Raw genomic sequence first — 21,509 nt, 5'->3', positions numbered from 1 at the left:
ACGAAATCAATCTGCAAACGTTAAAACAGATCATTAGGAAGGTTCACATTGGTAGAGTACCTACAGTACGTAGTCTAATAAGTATTTACTTATAGAATTTATAGATTCTAACTACTTCAAAAAATTCAGTGAATCTTTTAATCGTTTGTTTTTCATGGCACAATTTCAACAATTCTAGTTATAGCCTAAGTAGAATTTAGTCCTTTATATTAGGAAAATTATTATTAAAAATTTTAAAACAGTCAGTCTATATACATTGGCCTAATTAAAGTTCAATAATTATAGAGAATAAGTATACCTATACATTATGATACGTACGTATACTAATAAATAATACTTAGGTAAGTATAGTTTTTATAAAGATTTATAGTGATTTTGTCCTTGTTGTGAAAGTTAAGATAGAATTTTTTCGACAACCGAGAAAAGAAGCTCGCGATTTCTTCCCATTTGACTCACCCAATGTGAACTAACCGTAACAAAAATCACATCTTCAGGTAAAAGCCGATATTTTAAAAGCCGGAACAACATGGCGGCAATAAATTTAAAAAAAGTCGCTAAGTGGCCGAAATGGAGCTACGATTTTTTCGTAAAAGCATCATTTAAAATACTAAGCGACGGTCATCTGTAAATACTTGGACAAGAGGGGAGCTCCCCTCAGGGAGATTAGTTCTAATGGGCCCATTTGAGCAAGTTACCGAGTATATTTTTACCATCGCTGAAACGTTTTTAAATAGGATCATTTCGTTCGTGTAAAAAGTAATTTTTGTTTTATAAGTAAGTTCGTCATAGGTATCCTAGCATTTCGATGGTATGATTATTTTTAAATTGATTTCAGTTTTATGAAATTTCCTGTTTAGGTAACAAATTAATAGAATTATAGTATAGGAATTGCTCTAACATATAGCTGTTGTGTAAATAATTTTCTTGAAGAGATTTATCGCAAAATTTAGATTAATAATATGTAGATAAATGAACCACTGGGGCAAAGTTTGTTATTAATATTATGAAATAATTAAATTTATACAAGCCTATCCAAATGCTTCACAGATAAATAGTAACACATGGAAACTAAAATTTAATAACAGCGTAATTATAAGCAAGGATCAAAGGCCTAAAATTTTAATGCGAGTGTTATCAAAATCTTCATTAAGTTTGTATCTGTAGCGTTAAGTTTTACTTACTATGTATAAATACATATTTGAGTTATTGTCATACATATGCCAATCTGTGTGATTAAAAAAGAACTAATTTCAGTATCTAATAACAATATACTTAGGCACATGTCAGCACTTAAATTCATGAACTTTTTGAGCTCCTATATAATATCTTGACTAAAACCATTTTAATTACGTTTCCCAATGCCATCATCTTCTCCACCACCACGCTCTGAAAACTGAGGAACTAATTATTTAATAGTAGGTAGATTTATGTTTTGCAAGTCGGTAGAGTACCTACTTGCTTAGTAATAAATTATACATTTTCAAAAATTAACTTTGCCTTTTTTTGTGTCGTACTATACCTACTGCTCTTTACCTTTCGTTTTTACAAAATTTTCAAAAATATTATCTACATAGGAAAATAGACACATTCTTTTCAATGTAACATTTTTTACTTACTTTATATTAAACTGTATTTTCGCTGAATATTATTTTTTATGGCAACATATTATCTTCATTATCATATTTATTACGATGCAAGAATAAGAATTCGGAGTCACGACTCAACTATTAAATATCCATTTCATCCCTTATAATAAACATACACGAATCAGAATTAATTAGGTTCAGTACATGCAGAATATCAAAACACGCGAGAACAAGGGGTGAAAACAACCCCTTTCGCCCCTCCCGAACAATCTAGAAGTTTGCGTGTCTCGTGTTTGCTTTATGAGAGGCTCGAATAATTTGATTCTCGATTTGATGAGATTCCTTAATCTACAGGTATGTTTGTTTGTATTTGATATTTTACATACATATAAGTAGGAATATATCACCTGCCCTATCTGATGGAATAATGTACTTATGTAATGATTTCTACTCAATAAAAATAAAATCTACATATTTAAAACTTTTGTAATTAATTTATAGTTATTTCTAGTGACCAAGAAAGATATGGTTTTTACTTATAATTTTTATGTCACATCAACTTAAATTATTTTGCTGTTACCACAACAACAGGCACACGTTGCGATGGACATGTTATTATGCGGACGACTGTACTTACAAAATTTGTCATTCGCCTGCGTGATTTACCTTCGGGAACATTTTTCCTGGGTAAAAGGTTTTCCCTATAACCTTCAAATCACATTATGTAGGTATGCAAAATTACAATGAGATTTATTAAACAGATAAAGCGTGAAGTGGTAATAGGTATAAGTAGTAGGTTAGTTAATTGCGATTTGTAATATTTGGCTTCGCGTCAAATTTTATCAAAATCGGTCTAGCGGTTTAGCCGTGACAAACAGAAATACAGACACACTTTCGCATTTATAATATTAGTACGAATTAATAGTACCTACACACCTAACGATATACACCAGCTGCTGCGGTCGGCCGCAAGAACGGAAACGCACGATCAGATCTGTTCGGATTTAGATCCTTAAATAGCTGCGCGGACGCGCTAAGTGACACCAATTAGACTATTAGTTCCTTTGACGACAGAAATAACGACTGTATAGAACTCTAAACTATTGCTCTATTACGACAACACATTTTTTATGAGTAACAACATTTCAGAGAGGAAGGCATAGATACTTAGTAGGTACTTACTTGTGTTAAGTAGGTAGATAGGTGCTAGTTGAAGTTCAAGCTTTAATCATAGATAGTAGGTAACTTCAAGCTAAAATTGGTTTTAAAATAAATAGGTTATTATTAGATTACACTTAAATAAATTTACACTTATAAACATTACATTACACTACATTTATAAACATTTATATTATACACGTATAAACTTTACATAACATTACATTATAAAATAAATTCAAAATTATAGGAATAAGTACTAAGTATTTAATCATTCCAATCACATTTTGATTAACCTTACAAACAGACGCTCAGGGCGTATCAGGCTTGGAATCTCGTTACACAAACAATCTTTGTGGAGTCTCCTTGACAAAACACCAAAAACCAATCAAGTAATTGCCGGGAGCTCGCCCGATAATCTTCAAAAAGGGGTGAGATGTGGGGGTGGCGACCCCAGGCGTATAACGTTTTGGCTCAAAATTAGGTCAATTTTTTTTGCGCTTTTGTATAAAAACAAATTGTACAAAATGTTATATCGTTTAGATCTCGAAGAAACGAGACTGTAACATTAACATTCGAAGTCAAAACAAAGGGGCATAATTCTGCCATCCAAATAATTTCAATTTGCATACACGCACACCTTCCATGCGACATGTATAGACTTAAAATCCGATCACCAACACAATAACAGCTCACAATTACATACAAGGGATGTACTCTCATATACTCAAGAGCCGCTAAATAACCCAGCAACGAGCCACCCCCACCCCCACACGTGGGGCGGGGGAGTAAGACACAAATTCCACGCGTACGCTGCGATATAGGTCATACGTATTGTCTTAAAATAACTGTATTTTCTTTTTCCTATCGTTGTCGCGATCCAGCCCGCCTTAGCTCCGATAAAACCATAATAAATTAGACACCTAAACCTTCCTAGGATACTATCTATAAAAAAGTCCGCATCAAAATTCGTTGCGTAGTTTTAAAGATCTATTTAAAAAAACTTGCGTAGGTTTAAAGTTTTAAAATGAAATCGCTTCCCGCTATCTGTCGCTATGTACCTAAGCGATATCGTATTATAAACTCTCTCTATGTTGACCTCGATACATTTACAGAGTAAACAATACCTAAAAAAAAACTAAACTGAGGGATCTATTAATAAAAATGGTACCTAGATGAATAATAAATTGCGAACAGTTAAGTTGCAAGGAATTTTAAGCACTAGGTAAGTAGCTAGTTAAGTACATTATCACTTAAACATTTAAAATAAGTAGATATCTAGCAAAATACCATCTGTTCATATTTTTACATAATTCCTATTTAGATTTATTTATCTATTAGACAGCTGACCCATGAAATTGGATCCGATAATTTTTATAGTTTTCCACTGGCCATTAAAAAGTTAACATGCATTTAGTAAAACGTAAAGCTTAAATTAACACACTTCTGTTTTATTAATTAGATTGTTTTATCTAATTAATACACGTGCAAGCAAGTGGCTAATGAATTATTTATTAAGTATTTTACTTTCTTTGAGTTTTATTTTCAAATACTGTTAGAATATTATAATTTTTCTGTTTTCAACACAACTTTTATCGATTTTTTTGTTTGAACATAGATCAATTCTATACGTAAGTACGTAATTTGTTTTATATTATTGTTATTTACCCGTCTAGAGATATCTAACAGGTAAAAACATATAATTAAGACTTTGGATTCGTCACCTTACATTAGTACCTAGCTAGATAGGTATGTAAGTAATAAATTAGGTAACTAGGTATCTAATCAACCGAATACCTACATATTTATTACAAAATGAAATTCTGGACTGAAATTAATATAGGTACTTAAATGAATACTTGCACCATGACTTACATCTAAAAAAAAAAATCAAAACTTTTATGTCAACCCTTTTTCGCCCACTGGGGCACAATGCAGAGTAGGTATCTATACTATCTACCTACCAATTTAGAATAATTACGAGATAGCACAGCGTAGGTAGGCAGAGATTTGTAGTAAGAGTGATAAAGAATAGGTTTGGTATGGGAGTTAAAATTCTTTATTTATATTGCAAAATTAAAGATTTGAAATGAATTACCTATACAACTTTGGTTGTATAATGCTATTAGCTATCGAATGAATCGAAGAAATGGCAAGTGTAGATATAATAACCGAATTGTTATTAGAGAAGCCATTCGCCAGCTGTGAGTTTGTAATGTGCTGGAAGTGTCTGCTAAAGATATGAATTGTTCCCTGGCCTGTTTGGTGGGAACATTCAACAATAGGGTTCGCCAATCGCACAATTGGAACCGGCCACACAAAAGACCGTTTTTCTGGCCACGCCTCGAACACAATGCCACACGCCCAGCCGAGGCATAAAGAAAATTTCCTCCACAAATACAAATGTAACAGAGATTGTATTGACTTTTTAAACGCCCTCATAGAACCAGCACACCCACCTGACTTTCATTGTGGTGTGCGAAAATCGTTTCACAATGCTCAATGCCCGGCTGTTCACCGCAGTACGCACACTGTGCAGGCTCGGCGCACACTGAGGCGGCCGCCTGGGCGGAGTCTAGAGCGAGAGGCGCTCTCGCCTAGTCGCCAAGAATGCGACCGAGCGGGAGAGAGCAAGCCACTCGGTCACGCACACATTGCCCGCTAGAAAAGGATGGGCTGAACGGGCTTTGTATAGATTCCGCGGGACGAAAGCTGTTATTCCGAATAGACAATTGATTGTAAATGCACTGTTAAATAGAAGTTATTTAAATTTTTACACAATTTTGTAGATCTCAGTGCAAAGATGATTAATTTGGCGATAGAATATGATGTTTGATTTATGATGTCGATGCAAAGACCTTCGAAGGACGGCATTGTTTGCAGGGCAGTGACATTAGGTCGGTGCGTCCTTGTCGCACGTGGTGCGGGGGGCGGGGGGCGGTGGTTATTGTAGCGCGCGCGTATTGTCGGCCCGCTTCGATCTGCCAGCATTGTGTATCGGCGCCGCGCGATTACAAGACGTGTACTGCGTCCCGATTTCAAATCCGAGCGTGCACGATCGCGACGTTGCGAACTGTTAATTTAGCGCGACATCGTACTAGTTTATTATTTAATTTGTGTTGGACTATTATTTAGTTTTTTGTGTTTTTGTTTGTGTGCTATTTTTAACGTAGTTCTGTGACTGTTTGAACTATTTAGAAACTGGATATGATTGTGAGAAATAATGCCAAAGAATCGGTGTGATCGGACTCTTTACGTGTTTCGTTTGTTTTGTTATAATATTATTATTTAGTTTGTTTTTACGTTTTTGTCGCATGCAGATTTTTCTGATGTCTCAAAAGACAAGAGGAACAATGATAACGCACCTGAAGGTAAACTATTTTTATTATACTTTTAACTATTTTAAATGAAATGTGTGTAAATAATTTTCGTATCATTTAATACTAAAATATATATAATTGCTAACTAAAAGCCCCTTTTAGATGTATTACAAGATTCTTATTGGAAAAATTTATTTATCCACCAAGAGGAATGGCAAAATTGCGAGCAAAAACCACTGTGCACTTTTATTTATCCGGTTTTTTGCGCTGGATTTTAATCTGGATCTAAAAGATTCAGATTGGAAGGTGTTTTAGATTCGAATACGATGAATTATTTTTTGTAAATAATTTCTAGTCCTCTGTTAATTTTTCTGGACATAAATAGTATCTACATACCTACCTACTCGGTTCTAGAAGTAGAGTTTGCTTGTTTGTTACCTCTTCACGCATATCTACTGGACCTATTGTTATGAAATTTGGTACACGGGTAGAAAATAACCTGGAATAACACATAGGTACTACTTTTATCCCGAAATTCCCATGGGAGCGTAGCCCTAGGGCGCAACTAATATTTTATAAATTATATTTGAATAACAGACAGGTACTGTACCTACGAACTTTTTTTAATGACGAACTTTTGACGGTTAGGTATAACTTGACTTAAAAAGTTCGATAACGAATGTCGTACTATTATTACGTAATCAGTTGTTTGGAAATTTGCCTGTCTTTTTTAATTAGGTACGAAGTGATCTTACGGTTGACTAATTAGACAACATCCTACATAAGCATCTAGATAGGTTTGTGTTTCATTCTCATTAAATTATTTTACAGATGTTACTACTAATCTAATACATTATACCTACCTAGTACCTACATTATGCTATGTCGTAGATATGCGCCAGATTACATTATTTTTTTATAAACAATTTTTGTGTTAGTTTTAAATCCTTCTTAGATATTCGTCATGGCTGAGGATAGTGGCCATTATTTGGAATGTAACACATATCGACTTCCTGGGCAATACCTATTATATCTAGAGTTTGCCAATTCTTTCTCCATTTAGAGTGAAAACCATGGTGATATACCTAAATAGAATACCTATCAAAATACTACTTAATTAAAATATCTACCAGAATAAGAAGACATAAGTTATAAGTCTATTTAAAAAATATACCTACTTACCTAATATCAAGTCGGATAATACCTACCTATTAGATACAACAAATCAAATGAAGTAAGTACCTACTTACCTACCTATACATAGGTTTCAACGGACATTCAATACGTACCTAGGTGTACCTACTTATTAATAAAAAAATGATCACAAGTTACCTAGGTAGGTACCTAGGTAGGCTATTGGTTGGCTGTACAAATATGATTACGTTACTTACTCATAGTAATTGGGTATACCTACCTAATTACATCTAAATACATTTTCAGATATTTCTGTACATTCCGTGCTTAGGTAGGTACCTACCTACCTGCTTACCTTTTTCAACCGTGACGCTTTGAATTAATAGGTATCTATAATGAGGCTTTTATAGCGGGTTACCTCATTCGATGAGCGATATTAGCCAAAATTTAATGGATAAATAGATTCGTGTCCAACCTCTATCGATTTAAAAATACGATTTTGGTGTAAATTAGTCAATTTTGTAGATTATCGATAAGTTTAAGTACATGTTTCGTGAAATTCATTATTCATTAGACAGATACCTACCTACGTCGTCGAGATGAAAATCAGATGGATTGACAACCTACCTACTGTAGCTTGTATAACGAGGTTGAATGAAATATATTGCTTTCGTTCTATTCTTTTGAAATAATCTAAATAATTTACGAACATTATTTATTTTAAACAACTGTATTATAAAATCGATTTATTAAAGATAAATTATAAATATTATATAGGTATTCACCAAATAATGCGAAAAAAATGTTCCTAAAACAATTTATTATTTTGTCACAAGAATATTTCCAAGCTTTCTGTGTAAAAGTAAAATAATTATTCTGTGACAATCGCTAATTGGCACCCTTTAAGCCTTCGGTGCCAGGATAAATGGAATATAAACTGTATTGTTGATTCAGCTTACCACACAAATTACTGCATTTAAAATTTTAAATTAAGTACGTGGTAAATTAACGTGAATTGATCTCTTGTTTGTCGAAATTTCGAGCGCCGTTGTGGCCGCATCGCTCCGTTTATTTTCAACTTAAATAACTTTTAATGAGTTCAGTTTTGGGTAATAAAAATGTGTCAATTTGTTGAAGATACTGCAGAGTTACGTTTTGGGTAAGGTACCTACCCGAGTTTGTTTTTGTCAGCCAACTATTGTTTAGCTAGGTATCCAGGATTCTGTTATCTAGATATTATTGTGGTTTATTCCAAGCTTTGTTGTGTGTGGATTCCATTACAAACTTCATTCATCCAAAATTTCGCAATTATAATAACTACTTTTAAAGATAAATTGTCTAATAGGTATTCATGTTGTTTACATTTTTGTCGCAATAATACTATATTTTTATCTACAATAATCTTACAGTGAAAGTTTTTATTGTAAGCTCTAGTAAAAATTCTCCTTTCATTTTTCCACAATCCACAAAACTAGGATAGCGTATTCAATTGTTTTTATTAAATATTATTTTCGTTATCAACCAACAGGAAACCGTCACGTATTTATATTAAACAGTGGCCGCAATGAAAACAGTCGTAAATCCAATCGAATATAAACCTTAGTCTACGGTGCCGGATGCTATGGTATTAAAAATATGTAACTATTTAACCAGACAGATATACTAAATACGTAGATAACGCCCAACGGTGCAGTAAAGGTGCGGTTGCATAAACTTCGTATTTATGAACTTTAAAAAATCTATAGGATGTGGTTTTGTCTTTAAGATTTTAAGCACTAAATCAAACAGTGCGGTTTGGAATATGGCGTTTAAAACGAGTTTATGAGTTAGCCTAATGAAGTAATGGCCGTAATGTGTTTTGGAGTATCTTCTTTGACTCTGGATCAGGCTCGACGACCGTGATGTAAGTGGGTTTATTACTATATTTATGTACTTGTTTCGCAAGCATATTAGGTAATATTATATTTCCAATTGAAAGTTTATTATTATCATTAACTACATAAGTATCTGAATCTATATGTGGCGATATTTTCTATTTTAATAGGTATTCAAGAAGCATACGAATATTTTTTATACAATTTACGAATTGAAATTTCTTACAGGAAATCCATTATCCCTGAGAGATTCGATTGTGCTCAGTCAATTTACATCTGAAATCTTAGAAGCCAGCAAAATTAAGTAGGTCGATCACGTAGCGCGTTAGTATTGTGACATCCAGATATCGCACAAGACAGCACGCCACCCTTTTGCTCTCGATTTTTTTTTATTAATTCCCAACACGTCTCAACGTCTCGTCTTTGTTCGTCCCATTGTGAATAGGTACGTGTAATAGGAATACTGAGCGGATTGAAAGGGATTTTCGAATTTTGTCCACAAATTGTTGTCATGTAACATTATGCAATAAGTACAAGGCGTGTTTAAACATAATCATCTCATGAATTCTCAAAGTCGACTTATTCAAATTGTTAGTGTAATATTAAATTATTAGTCAAAATGAAAATTATTAATATCAAAAAATTTGAAAATTATTTTGGTAAGTATCAAAAGGCTAATAATGGCAATTTCTCTCATTTTCTCAATTATGAAAAACGAATTAAAAAAAAATCTAGATTTTCTTTCGAAACGCATGTTTATGTAAATATTAATCCGTAATAAAACTTTCATGATTTACACAGATTTAAATAATTGAATGTTCGGTACTTTAATTCAAAAACTTTTGGTCAAAATTGTCATGCATGTTACGACTTGCACGAATTTTTGAAATTTCCCATTGTTCAAGTGCGTAGAATTCATCAATTTTATTATTCACACCCCATGTCGATTTTTATGCTAAATAAACCTCGTTGTTACGCTACAATAGAATTTGCCCTTTGGATTCAAACCCCTTACTTCAATTTGTCCATTTTGGTAGACAACAGTCTTCCGTTCCTTTTAATTCCAAATTTTAGAGTGAGATAGAAGAAATATTTTTTGGTTCATGTAAAGAACTGAAGCGTTTCAGGGTGTCAAAAAGAAACTGTTTAAAATGTCGTCAAAAATGTATTTGTATTTTATGTGCATCTCACAATAATGATTGACCGAGCGAGCGAAGCGAGCGAGGTCTAACATTCTACTTGTGTGTATGTTTGTAACGCGATAACTTTCGAAGCGGTGCTGGTATAATGGTTAAGACGCCCGCCTGTGGATCGAAAGATCCCGGGTTTGAATCCTACTCGTGCCACATGAGTTTGTATACGAATCTGACTCATGTATAGTAGTTTTCCTAGACCATCACTTGCTTCCGGTGAAGGAAAACATCGTGAGGAAACCTGCACACTGGTTGATTATTATTAACTTGTGTGTGAAATGGAGAAAGCAATGGCAAACCACTCCATTAATAACGCCAAGAAAGTTGTTGTGTGTTTTTCATTTCACGTAATGACCACGACCCTCAGCCATGAGGAATACGAACTATGAAGAAGAAATTTCGAACCGTTGGTCTGATTTTGATGAAATTTAAAAGGTATATAGAATCTGTCAATTGAATTTTTAAGTGATCATGGGCCATCAAAATCGTTTAAGCCGTTTTTGAAATATTCACAATTTTGTGAAAACTCATCAATAAATTATTGTGTTCGCGAGGTCTAATTTCGTGGCAAACAACTAGTCTTTTTTATTTTGACTGCTTTCTCTGTTTCTTCGTGCAATAAAGAGTTTACAAACTACCGTAAGAGATTAAAACAATTTATTTTATCAATATAAAATTGTCAATACTATGTACATTTTTGATTTCTTTGATTCTACATACTGATTTTTATTGCACCAAATCGAGCACTGAAAAAGTAGCATTTGATATGCCAACTTATTGATAGGTGCCGTTTGTGGTAGCACGACGGCATTCTGCTACAATAATTACCTTACATAATACAAAATCAGAAACTCGCGTTATAACATTTGTAGTTTAATTTATTAGCGTCACTTCTTCTATAACTTAGACCTTTTCTCCCGAAAGAAATAAAGAAACCCTCTGTAGGTGTCTGCGTCATTGTTTGGGGGAACCCTTCTGTTTGCCTAGCACGTGTTTTATTGTGCAATTATTGGACAATTATTGAAGGGCTACCGCGCGGGTTGAATGGTGAGGAAGTGGCATTGTCCTACTCGGAGTAACTTAAGAGAGTTCTACTTTATTAGGAATCTAAAACTACTCATAGAACTGCTAAGGCCTGATTAAAATGTTGAGTTACTCCAAATTTTTTGAGTTAGCTTCGGATGAAAGTCTACAAAAACAATCGTTAAGATACTTTTATCTTTCTAGGAAAGACGAAGATTGCTATAGAATTGAAGTATTGAAATTCGCAGTTTTATTTTTATGTTCTGTTAATCCATAACCTGCATTAGCCTAGTAACGTTACAGACGTTGCCTGGCTTTTCCTCAATTATTTAATAAATGAATTTGATCTATTTCAAAGTGCCTTAAGCTCAAAGGAAATACTCTATCTGTAACCGCTGTTAGCATTATTGTTATGTGCACCAGATGCTTCTCTATCACGGTGGTCTAAAGTAATATCAACCGGTACAATGTTATCTTTATTAATAAAATCTGCTTCTGCCTTACGTGCTTCATCGTCTCATCGGTGGATCGAGAAAATAAAGAGTTTCCTGTACAATTGTCGTTGAACATTTGACCCCAAAGGAAATGCCCATTACAATACATCTTTACAATAAGATTTACACATGTGCTCAGATTTCGTGTTGTTATGTGTGAGAAAGGATTTTGTTGTATGAATCAAAGGAAACCTGTCGAATTTTATGCCCTTGTCTTTTAACTACCTACCACCCAAATATTCATATTATCACAGTTAGGACCTCCGATGTGAAATTTATTTGTCTATTTCTTTTCTCTGATCAAATTTATATTGCATTTTAATTGAAATATTTTTAAGACATTCACTACTGGTTTTAATTTTGTATATTTTAAATTATCAACTTAATAGCCAGGAACTTCAACAAATCAAGATAATTGGTAACTCAAGACATATGAAGTCAAAACGACCGTTAAAAATATCGTAGATTTTCCAACAAACAGTCGAACAAAGATGGATGCGATTCCTATATCGTGGACTGTAGACAGTTGAAAGTAAACACGTTGCTTTAGAGACATATGTTTGTTGGTCCACGAGAAATATAGCTGACGGAACAAGCCTCGATTGACATATTGCCCCAGCATTGTATAAGGATTGATTTAGATTTTAATTATGCAGTCGAAATTTAAAATAACATGCAACAGGTGCATTCGAATTTCATATCGTTTTGTATATCTTAACGTCACGATTTTTGAATTTGGATTTTTTGTGAAAATAAAGGTTAGTCACAAATAGAAGATAGTGTTATAAGTTTGAAGTCTCTGGTTGTGAAATATGATTTAATCGAGAGTGATTTTATGATGATACAATGAAGGATTTTTTTTTCTTGGATAAACACCTCTGAATACATAGTTTTAGTGTCAATATAAATTTTATTAGATTTAAATAGGCATCTTATCTATGGAAAAGACTTTTATTATCCCGAGAAAAAAAAAATACCAGGAATCCATAAAACTTCGTGCTTCGCTTATTGTTTTTGATAAATCCTTCTAGGCCGTAAGATATAAAACGCTAAAACATTTTACGACAAAGATTATACTCGTTGAAAAGCAAACACATTGTTCTTACAATAACCGGGCATAGTCCTGCATCCTGTGGATATTTTACTATCGTTCGATGCGTACACCCATAAAACTCTTTATTATAAATATATAACAGTGAGCGATAGTTTAATTTTATGGAAAAAACGTTCGTTGTAATAATAATCAAACGAGCTTGTTTGAGACTTCCGTTGAAGGCGTGTGTTCAGTCTAGTGTACCTACTATTTCACGGGGAATGGAAACCGATAGTACGCTTTTCCTAACAGACAACCAAACACAGTAAAAGTTCAAGTACCTAAATGTTGTCTGTAATTTTTATCAACAAAAATATGTGCTTGTCACTTGCGATATTAACTTTGAGAGTTTTCAATAGGTTTTCTTTTAATAATCTAAATTAGGTCTATACGAATATATACCTATCGTAATAAATGCCTATAGTATATACGATTAGTTTCAGTTCCTTTAACATATAAAATGATTCCAAGTAAATTCATCATAATTCTAAACTCACTTAAACGAAAGGCAATCTGGTCTAAAAATACAATAAAATAATACGATGCATCGAAAGCACTCACATGCATTGTATTGCACAGCGAACCGAACACATGTAGAGCATTAACGCATCTGGGTCGAGCGGGAAAACAAAAAAATATCAAATTTCTCGAAATAAATTTTGGCCAATTTTTTGCTATTCCCAACCATTGGGCGACGTTTACTTTAACGATTTATTGTTTGTGATTGATTGTGTTTTTTTTTTTAATTTTAAATATCCAATATCTACTGGTCTTATAAAATTACAACTAAGTTTAACTTTTATGAATATAAATATAAGTAATAAACGAATGAAATGATGACTTAATTTCTTTTTAATGCCATTTTAATAAAAAAATAATACAACTAACTTTTATGTTTGATGAAATTGTAATAAAATGCTTTATTTTTTGTTACAGGTAAATCCGACAGACATTTTATTGATAAGTTCGGCAGATAGGTGTTAACATACCTTGTAATTTGATTGTAATGACAGCCCATTTATCACATAATAAATTATGTTAATTTCAATACTGCTATTTTAACACATCAACCTGATTTATCAGGTTTTCGATTGGTATTTCATGCACGAATATTTCTCATAATAATAATATACATAAAAATGGCTTCGCAATAGATCAGAAACGAGAAGGAATACAAATAAATCGTTGCAGCTCACGTTTCAACATAATTGCCGATATAGTATAATTAAACAGTGCCAGGTTCGTATTGCTGTGTGTATACTACATCTATAGGTTAACTGACACTCGACACTATTTCCATTTTCGCTTCAACCCTCAGTGTTAGCACTAATAGACACATGCTACTATCATTAATACGCTTCTAACTTGGCAACTATAGCGGCGTGTGGTTCCGACCTAGAATAGGACCACTCCGTATCCTCCCGTGGTGTCGGACGTGGCGACTAAGAGACACAAAGCCAATCATAGCCAATCTTCTAAATTTAATGTTTTTTTTTTCACGCTAACCCCGGGCTTTGGGGCGTCACAGCACCGAATGCAACCGAAAACACGCTGAAGATGAGATAGAACTTAGCAACTATGTTTCAGTATATTTCAGTCAGTATATTTTGTTGCTATATAAGTTAAGCTCGTGAATACAAAAAAAAATGTGTTCACGAGCTGATTGCGGCAGAAGAATTTCGCGTATGCATTTGTTTTATCATTTGTGAATCAATCTCGTTATTTGTATATCTTATTACGGATGGCGCCTCTACAGCAAATGTTACAAAGGCATTTTGTCTCTGGTCAAGTGTTAGCAGACGTCTGCGGCCATAGACAATAATATCTTTGTGGCCACGAGTGGCCGTATAAAGCCCATTGTGGCCGAATCAATTAGCCCATAATGTACCCATTGTGAAATACACGCTTAACATTGTCTTAATGTATCTCACTCTTGTATCGTAAAATAATTTTTATAGTTCTATTTATGGCAGACTAAATTTATTGGCCAGATATGTTTCAGTAGCGTTTTGGTTTAGAATTACTGATTCAGTTTCAAACTCACTATTTATATCATTGAAATACAAAGCGATAATGCCACTGATTCATGCTTATTTCTGGATTCCTAGATTAGACCAAACATTTTCCTTACAAACGTTTTCACCTGTCGAGAAAGACAAACTTGGTGATATCAGATTCCAAAACATCAAAGAAAAAAGTGCATTGACTCCTTTTAGAAATAAGAAATCACAAGCTAAAACACTTGTAATGGCCGAAGAATATGAGAAACTTTGAAGAGGCAGTCATTATTGTGGAGTAACCTAAAACCGACACATGTGTCACATATCGTCCAGGATTGCGATGCCACATGTGAAATGGAAAAAAAAAGACAAAAATCTGTTGTCATTACTCCCCGAGGTACGAACAATGAACAACTTAGACTTGTGACTGCCCTGCAGACAAATTTAGACCTTCATCGGTGTCAGCACAAGGGTCACATTGATGAGGATTAATCAGGATTTACGGACGATTTCTTTTGAACACAAAAGCGTTTTGTGAGAATTTTTTGCTCAACCTTCCATAACCTTTAGCCTGTGACATGGATTGTAGATTAGGCATATTGTTGACCTTTTTTGCTTCCTCGCTGCACGTGTAGTTCTTCTTTTTTGTCGGTATCCTCTCGATTGCTTTTTGTTTTTGTTGAATGTTGTACAAGATTTGCATGTGTGGAACCCAATCCTGTGAGATTTGCTCCGTGTTAGTTCAGCTCTTGATTTTTTCTCAGCCGCGATTCTCCTTCGAATTGATAGTGAAATCTTTTTGTTTTAGTGCGAACGGAAGTTCTAATATTGGAGCGGCTCGTTCACGCGTACAGTCCGTTGACAAAATTAATGTTTTATTATGAAACAATGAACAGAATGGTGTTTCTGATAAATAATGCGTGGCAGCGTGGATGAGAGATGTCTCTGCTCCTAATGATCGCATTCTGACCGACCGATGATATGTATGTAATTATGAAATTGTGCTAATAAAGAGATGTCATCAGCTTTCGAAGACCTTTCTAATAACCAACGATAAAAATATATTTTCCGTATATAATTTCTTAATAACTTTCCACTTGTAAAAAACACATTCTCTAGATATAGTTAATAGTTAATTGTATTATTTTATGAAGCTGTGTTAAAATAACCAATAATTTTCATTGGAATATATCCAATGTTATAAAATTTATATTCAAATAATTTCTACTTTCTGCCTCATTTCTATTTATAGGAACAGGTAGGATTTTATTTCCATTGACAATGGCCAAGCCATCTGACAGTCTGTTTAAGTACCGAATCAAAATAAATAGTGCCATTACTTACCTAATTGGGTGTGAAACGATGACTGTTCTAGGAACCCCCATCGCCGCACTTCTAGAGGTGGAAACGTCTGCCAACGCAGATTTATGGCCAAATCCCCAAGATGTGTTACGAATAAAAATAATAGAATTGTCGTTTCTAATAATATAGCGGCCGTTTCCGTTCGCCTTTTGGTTTATTTTGGTTCTTGCTGCGAATATCATAACGCTCATTCATGTGAACATAAACGTAGGATTTTCATAGTTATTATGCATGTGATTATTGTTATTAGATGATTGTACAGGGCTTATTTTAATAACCTCAGTTTTTACTACCGTCTCACAGCCATTAACACTGGTTTTATTGATTGCAAAATTGTTATAAGGCTTCGTAATGTATGTTTATTCCTTGGGCTTGGAATTATATAACTCAACTAACGGTGCCTCTTGTTTGCACTTTGGTTCGAATTTCCAAAGAAGTTAAATCATCTCTGCCTTTGCCATTTTTATTTGGAGTAAACGCAAAATTTCATGGTCAAATAAGTTTTTATTTGTCATGAATCTGACTTTGATACATACAGTTTTTATTTCAGTTTTTCTTGTCACTTGTCTAGCGCAGGATTCATATAATATTAAATCAAATGACAATGTTGTTTGAAGTAGAATCATCTTTAACGTCTTTATTATTGTTTTTATGAATTATCGCCTACGCGTCTTCTTCTCCACCGGTAGCATCCATCACACTTGGCGTGTTATTGTTCCAAGCTCCGGTATGCGGGAAAGAGAAAGGAAGAGGCATTTGTCAAGGGATTTGCTTTTGTTTTCTGAGAGCTCGTTTGTACGGATTAAAATGGCATTTTGAAGGACAACTTTAACTTTGTTTTTTATATAACTTAATTTATTATCCTAATATTTTGAATAAAGAAATTTGTTTTTACCTTTATGATCCATTGTAATAACACAAATTTGGGCGGAATATATTAAAACGTCACTATGATTGAATCTTCTTGTACTATGAGCAGTATATTTTAATTAGAATATTGAATTGCTAATATAAAATCAAGTATAGGTATTGGTTGGTCAAATTTCTATTCACAACTTCTTCTGTCGTTCATTATTGAATACAATATTTTAACCAGTATAGTGTCTTGATTTTTATCATGAATCATCAACAACATCATCAAGAAACATCGGATAGTTTAGTAAGTATATTTTCATATATAAATAGACCGTAATCCTGAGATTAGTAGAAATTAAACAGTGCAGTGTAATAAAAACTTCATCCATCTAACTATATAGCACTTTTGCCAGTGTTGAAGTAGAACGAACCACTTCTGTTTTATTGTTGGGGCCATATTTTATGGCTGGATTGTGTACAGATTTAGAATCTAAAGATGAGTGTCCATGCGTCGGCGCAACACTTTGCACTTGTGTTGTAACTATTACTTTTAATATAATATTAATTAAATCGATTTGAAAAAAATCCCTACTTAATAAAATTATATGTTGCACAATCAGGTATTGTCAATAAAAAAAATCGCCAATAAATTATTTTTTTCTCTAAACATGAGCTCTAAAATTGTGATAAGTTGCTGTTCAAATTATTTTTGACGACTTATTAGGTCTAGATTTGATGATATCGTTATACCATTTGCATTCTGAATTTCGCAAGTGTAGACTTTCTCCCCATTTTTCTTAATATTACCACTATGTATAACATTCCTTACAGCAAATTCATTCGTGCGCACTCACCATACGTAGCGTTCAATCATACAACTGTTCTGCTATCTTTAAGATTATAATGAAACTTTTATGACTTCAATTTCGATGTGAACAACACATCTCTTAAAACAAAGATCTCGCTGAGAATTCGCTTTTGGTAAGGTTTGAGAATATTAAACTATCGAATATTGGCCATGTAACATGACTTAAATATACCCACTTTACATTTGTTTTAGGCTAAATCTAAGCCAAAGAATATTCGTGCACCAAAACATCGTTTGCGAATGATAAATAATAATTTATTTTTTGGACTCACTATAGTTTTGATTTGAAGCTGATGGACTACTGTCTTTATATATAAAAAACAGTTATAAACCAAAACATAATGACACACAAAATACATATGCTACCGGATTGGAATATGATTATTTTATTGTTACCAAACTAAATTAACAAAACGCCACACTCACTAAATATAATGACGATGTAGATTCCGACATTACCTACGGACAAATCAAAGGCACAACAATAACTATTGTGTTACCGGTTGCAATCATTAGTATTGATGACGCAAACATTACAAATCTCAAAACAGATGTAGAAAAAACACTGAGAGCCAATAAGAAGCGTACAGGAGCGCACAATGTGGTGTCTAATAAAGAATGAGATTTTCACAATGAGGTATTACCTCGTAATAAAGACGCAGCGAGCACATTCAAAAGTGAAGAGCGTAATGATTTGGAAGAGAGTGGATGTAGTACATCCACTGAGCGAGAATGCGAGGAGTGAAGCATGAAAATTACAAGGCAGCTCAATCCAGCCGCCCTTTTGTGTTGCACAATGAAGGCACAATAGACGGTCAAGGACTTACGCTAAGGGACAAAGGGTTAGACGGGAATTCGGGATTTGTTTTGACATTGAGTTGCGTAGATGTATTATAAAATGCTAGTTCGTAAGATTTGTCCTTGGTGAAAATAATCAATTGTGGTTTTTATTATACATACACTGCGAAATTTATTCGAACATCACGATAGAAATAAGAAAATATAAAAAGAGTTTTGCCTACTCGTTTTTAGAAATCGAACCGTAATATTTAAACATACGTTATAATTTTTCCTGTGTATTGTCAAAGGTAAAATTATATTGTTATCAGTAATTCTTTTTCTGCATTTTGTTTTACAAGAAATTACGCGTGTTTGTACAGATTATAAATATCTGCCAAAAGCTTTTCAAAAATATCAATACGTTATGAATAAATTAATTTAGACACAACACTTTTAATCAATTAGGCAGATATGATTCAAGAACATGCTTATGAATAATGCAAAGGTTGTGATGGTACAAATCTGTTCCGAGTCACACAATCCCGGGGCATTGTACGAGGTTAGAGGCATCAAAGTGAGATCGACGTGAATAAAGGCATCTGAGCTGGACCGGAGCGGACCGAAGGGGTAGTACACAATGTCGGCGAACGCCAAACAAAAACTGACAACACAATACGGAGTGACCCAACAACAGTGGCCGCTCATAAATCAACCTCAGACAAAAGTAACAATGGTATTGAGGGTACCTTATAAGAGATCTTAGCATTGTGTTTATTCTTTGATGTTCACTAATAAAACCTTTGATTAATATCGTATAGATGGAACCAGTTGGTATGCAAATAGTTGGTGTACAAAGGTCGGATTCCTCAGTAGTCGAATCCCACGTGCTCGGTGATGGACAAAAGGATTATGCTACGTCTTCGCTTTTGTTGGTGACGGACATGGCCGTTAGTCGGAAACATTCGAAGGTTACTTTATCACATTTGTAGAGAGAACCCTTGAGGTATGTCTATCGAATAAAAAAAATGCCTACTACTATCTGACTCATCGCATGAACACTCATACGCAAAATTTGTTTGTACGATTAGTGAATATATAAATTAAATTGGAAAAAACTATTTTCATTTCTTCAAATATTGAGACACATAAAGTAGCAATACTACTAGTTTGACCTGACCTTGTTTAGGGCAGAGCAAATAAAATATCAGGGACAGTCTCAATGTGACAGATGAAATAAAAACATGGACGAAAATTCTTAACATTTCTGTAGAATGCAATAGAGATGTGTATATTAATTTGACTTTCTATTTCTATAACTTTACAAAGAAAAGGTTAGCATCGGTCAGTATTTGAATTGTTTGTGTAATTTAAACTATTATTTTGTTTGTAACATTTATTAGAGTTTGAATCATCTTTGTTCCAAGAACTCCAAATTCTAAATGCATCGCACCTCGGAACTTCGGAATGATAACGTTTGTTGTTATTTTGTCTTGTTTGTATGTATAGATATACAAAACTATATATAGGTCAGACATTTAGCCGCCAATCGACCCAAAGATAAGTTTTTATTGTATCTTTTATTGTTTCTATTTTGGTCTCTTTATCAACTAAATTATGTTATATTTAGGTTAGCATCAAATTATGCAGCGTCGTTCTACCCACTGAATTAAAATTAGATTTTAATAACTGCGTCCCCAGGGACTGCTCCTGTAACAATTTCAGAACCAAATTAATCCATGTGATATCGTAAACTACCGTTCAGTAGATTTTGCGTGATTGTTGTTATATTATCTAGCAAGCAAGATTTGATTGTAATTTAGTACGTCGCTGTTGTTGAATAAATAAGTCAATAAAATTATTTTATCAAATATTCTTTAGTCATTAAATTTGTTTTTATTTGCGTGTTTAATTTGTCTATGATCTATATGAATGATCTATGGATAGGTATCGTTGCGTATGCTACTTTATTTTTAGAAATTATGTGTCACAATTATTTCCCGTTTCTTATGAAAGATCCCAAAGGTTATCAGGGTGACATCGTTTGTATTTTTGTGTCTCATTTCTCGTAATCTATTCCGTAATAATAACAGTACCTAGTCTTAAACAATTACTAAAGTAAACATCATTGTTGATTTAATGTCGGAACTTTTTTATCTGTGTATCCGTTTCACGTTTTGTTTTTGCTAAAATGTTAACAACACATTTTTTACATCGACCAAAGATCATATTTGCATTATCATTTGCATTGTTTAATTGGAATTTATTATTTTTTACAATTTGATTATAGATATTATTATAAAGAGTGCGTTTGTGAGTTTATATGTTTGAGGCGGGTAATCTCCGAAACTACCAAACCGATTTCAAAAATTCTTTTACTATGAGGAAGATACATTATCCAAGATTGCTATAGGCTATATTTTATCTTAAAATTTCCACGGCAGGGAAGTCCCAGGTAACGTCTAGTGTATATTAATAGAAATTTAGTGGTAAATAAGGTGAAAATGCCAGGCGAAAAATGTTAAATATTAAAACAGACATACAGATACAAATATATCAAAATTATTACACATTTCGGCCAGTGTCGATGGTTGAATAAAACATTTGAATGTTCAAATGTATAAACGCAGATTTAAAACTTAGTCCTTCGTCGAATATTTCAAAAACATCAAATTCTATATGTTATTGCAGCAAAGTCTGGCGAAGTTTTATTGGAATTCAAACAGACAGAGACACAAAGTTAAATGGAACAACATCCGTTTCCTATCGCAG

The 21,509-nt window shown here is 33.5% G+C and overlaps 1 protein-coding gene across 2 annotated transcripts in view; it reads left to right on the top strand.

Annotated features, from left to right (window-relative positions):
- The window catches only part of Sox102F, a 234,207-nt gene that overhangs the window by 127,172 nt on the left and 85,526 nt on the right, over nt 1-21,509 (top strand). The window contains exon 1 of one of the 2 annotated variants that reach the window (XM_053760216.1): nt 5,739-6,115. The exons of the other annotated variant lie outside the window; for it this stretch is intronic. The gene's annotated coding sequence lies outside the window, so the exon portion shown is untranslated. Of the gene's footprint in view, nt 1-5,738; nt 6,116-21,509 lie in introns of those variants that run through there. 2 annotated transcript variants of the gene reach the window in all.

The sequence above is a fragment of the Plodia interpunctella genome, chromosome 20, assembly GCF_027563975.2.
Source record: "Plodia interpunctella isolate USDA-ARS_2022_Savannah chromosome 20, ilPloInte3.2, whole genome shotgun sequence".
Classification (NCBI taxonomy): domain Eukaryota; kingdom Metazoa; phylum Arthropoda; class Insecta; order Lepidoptera; family Pyralidae; genus Plodia; species Plodia interpunctella.
The sequence above is the reverse complement of the archived record's forward strand: the minus strand, read 5'-3'. Positions and strand labels throughout refer to the sequence as shown.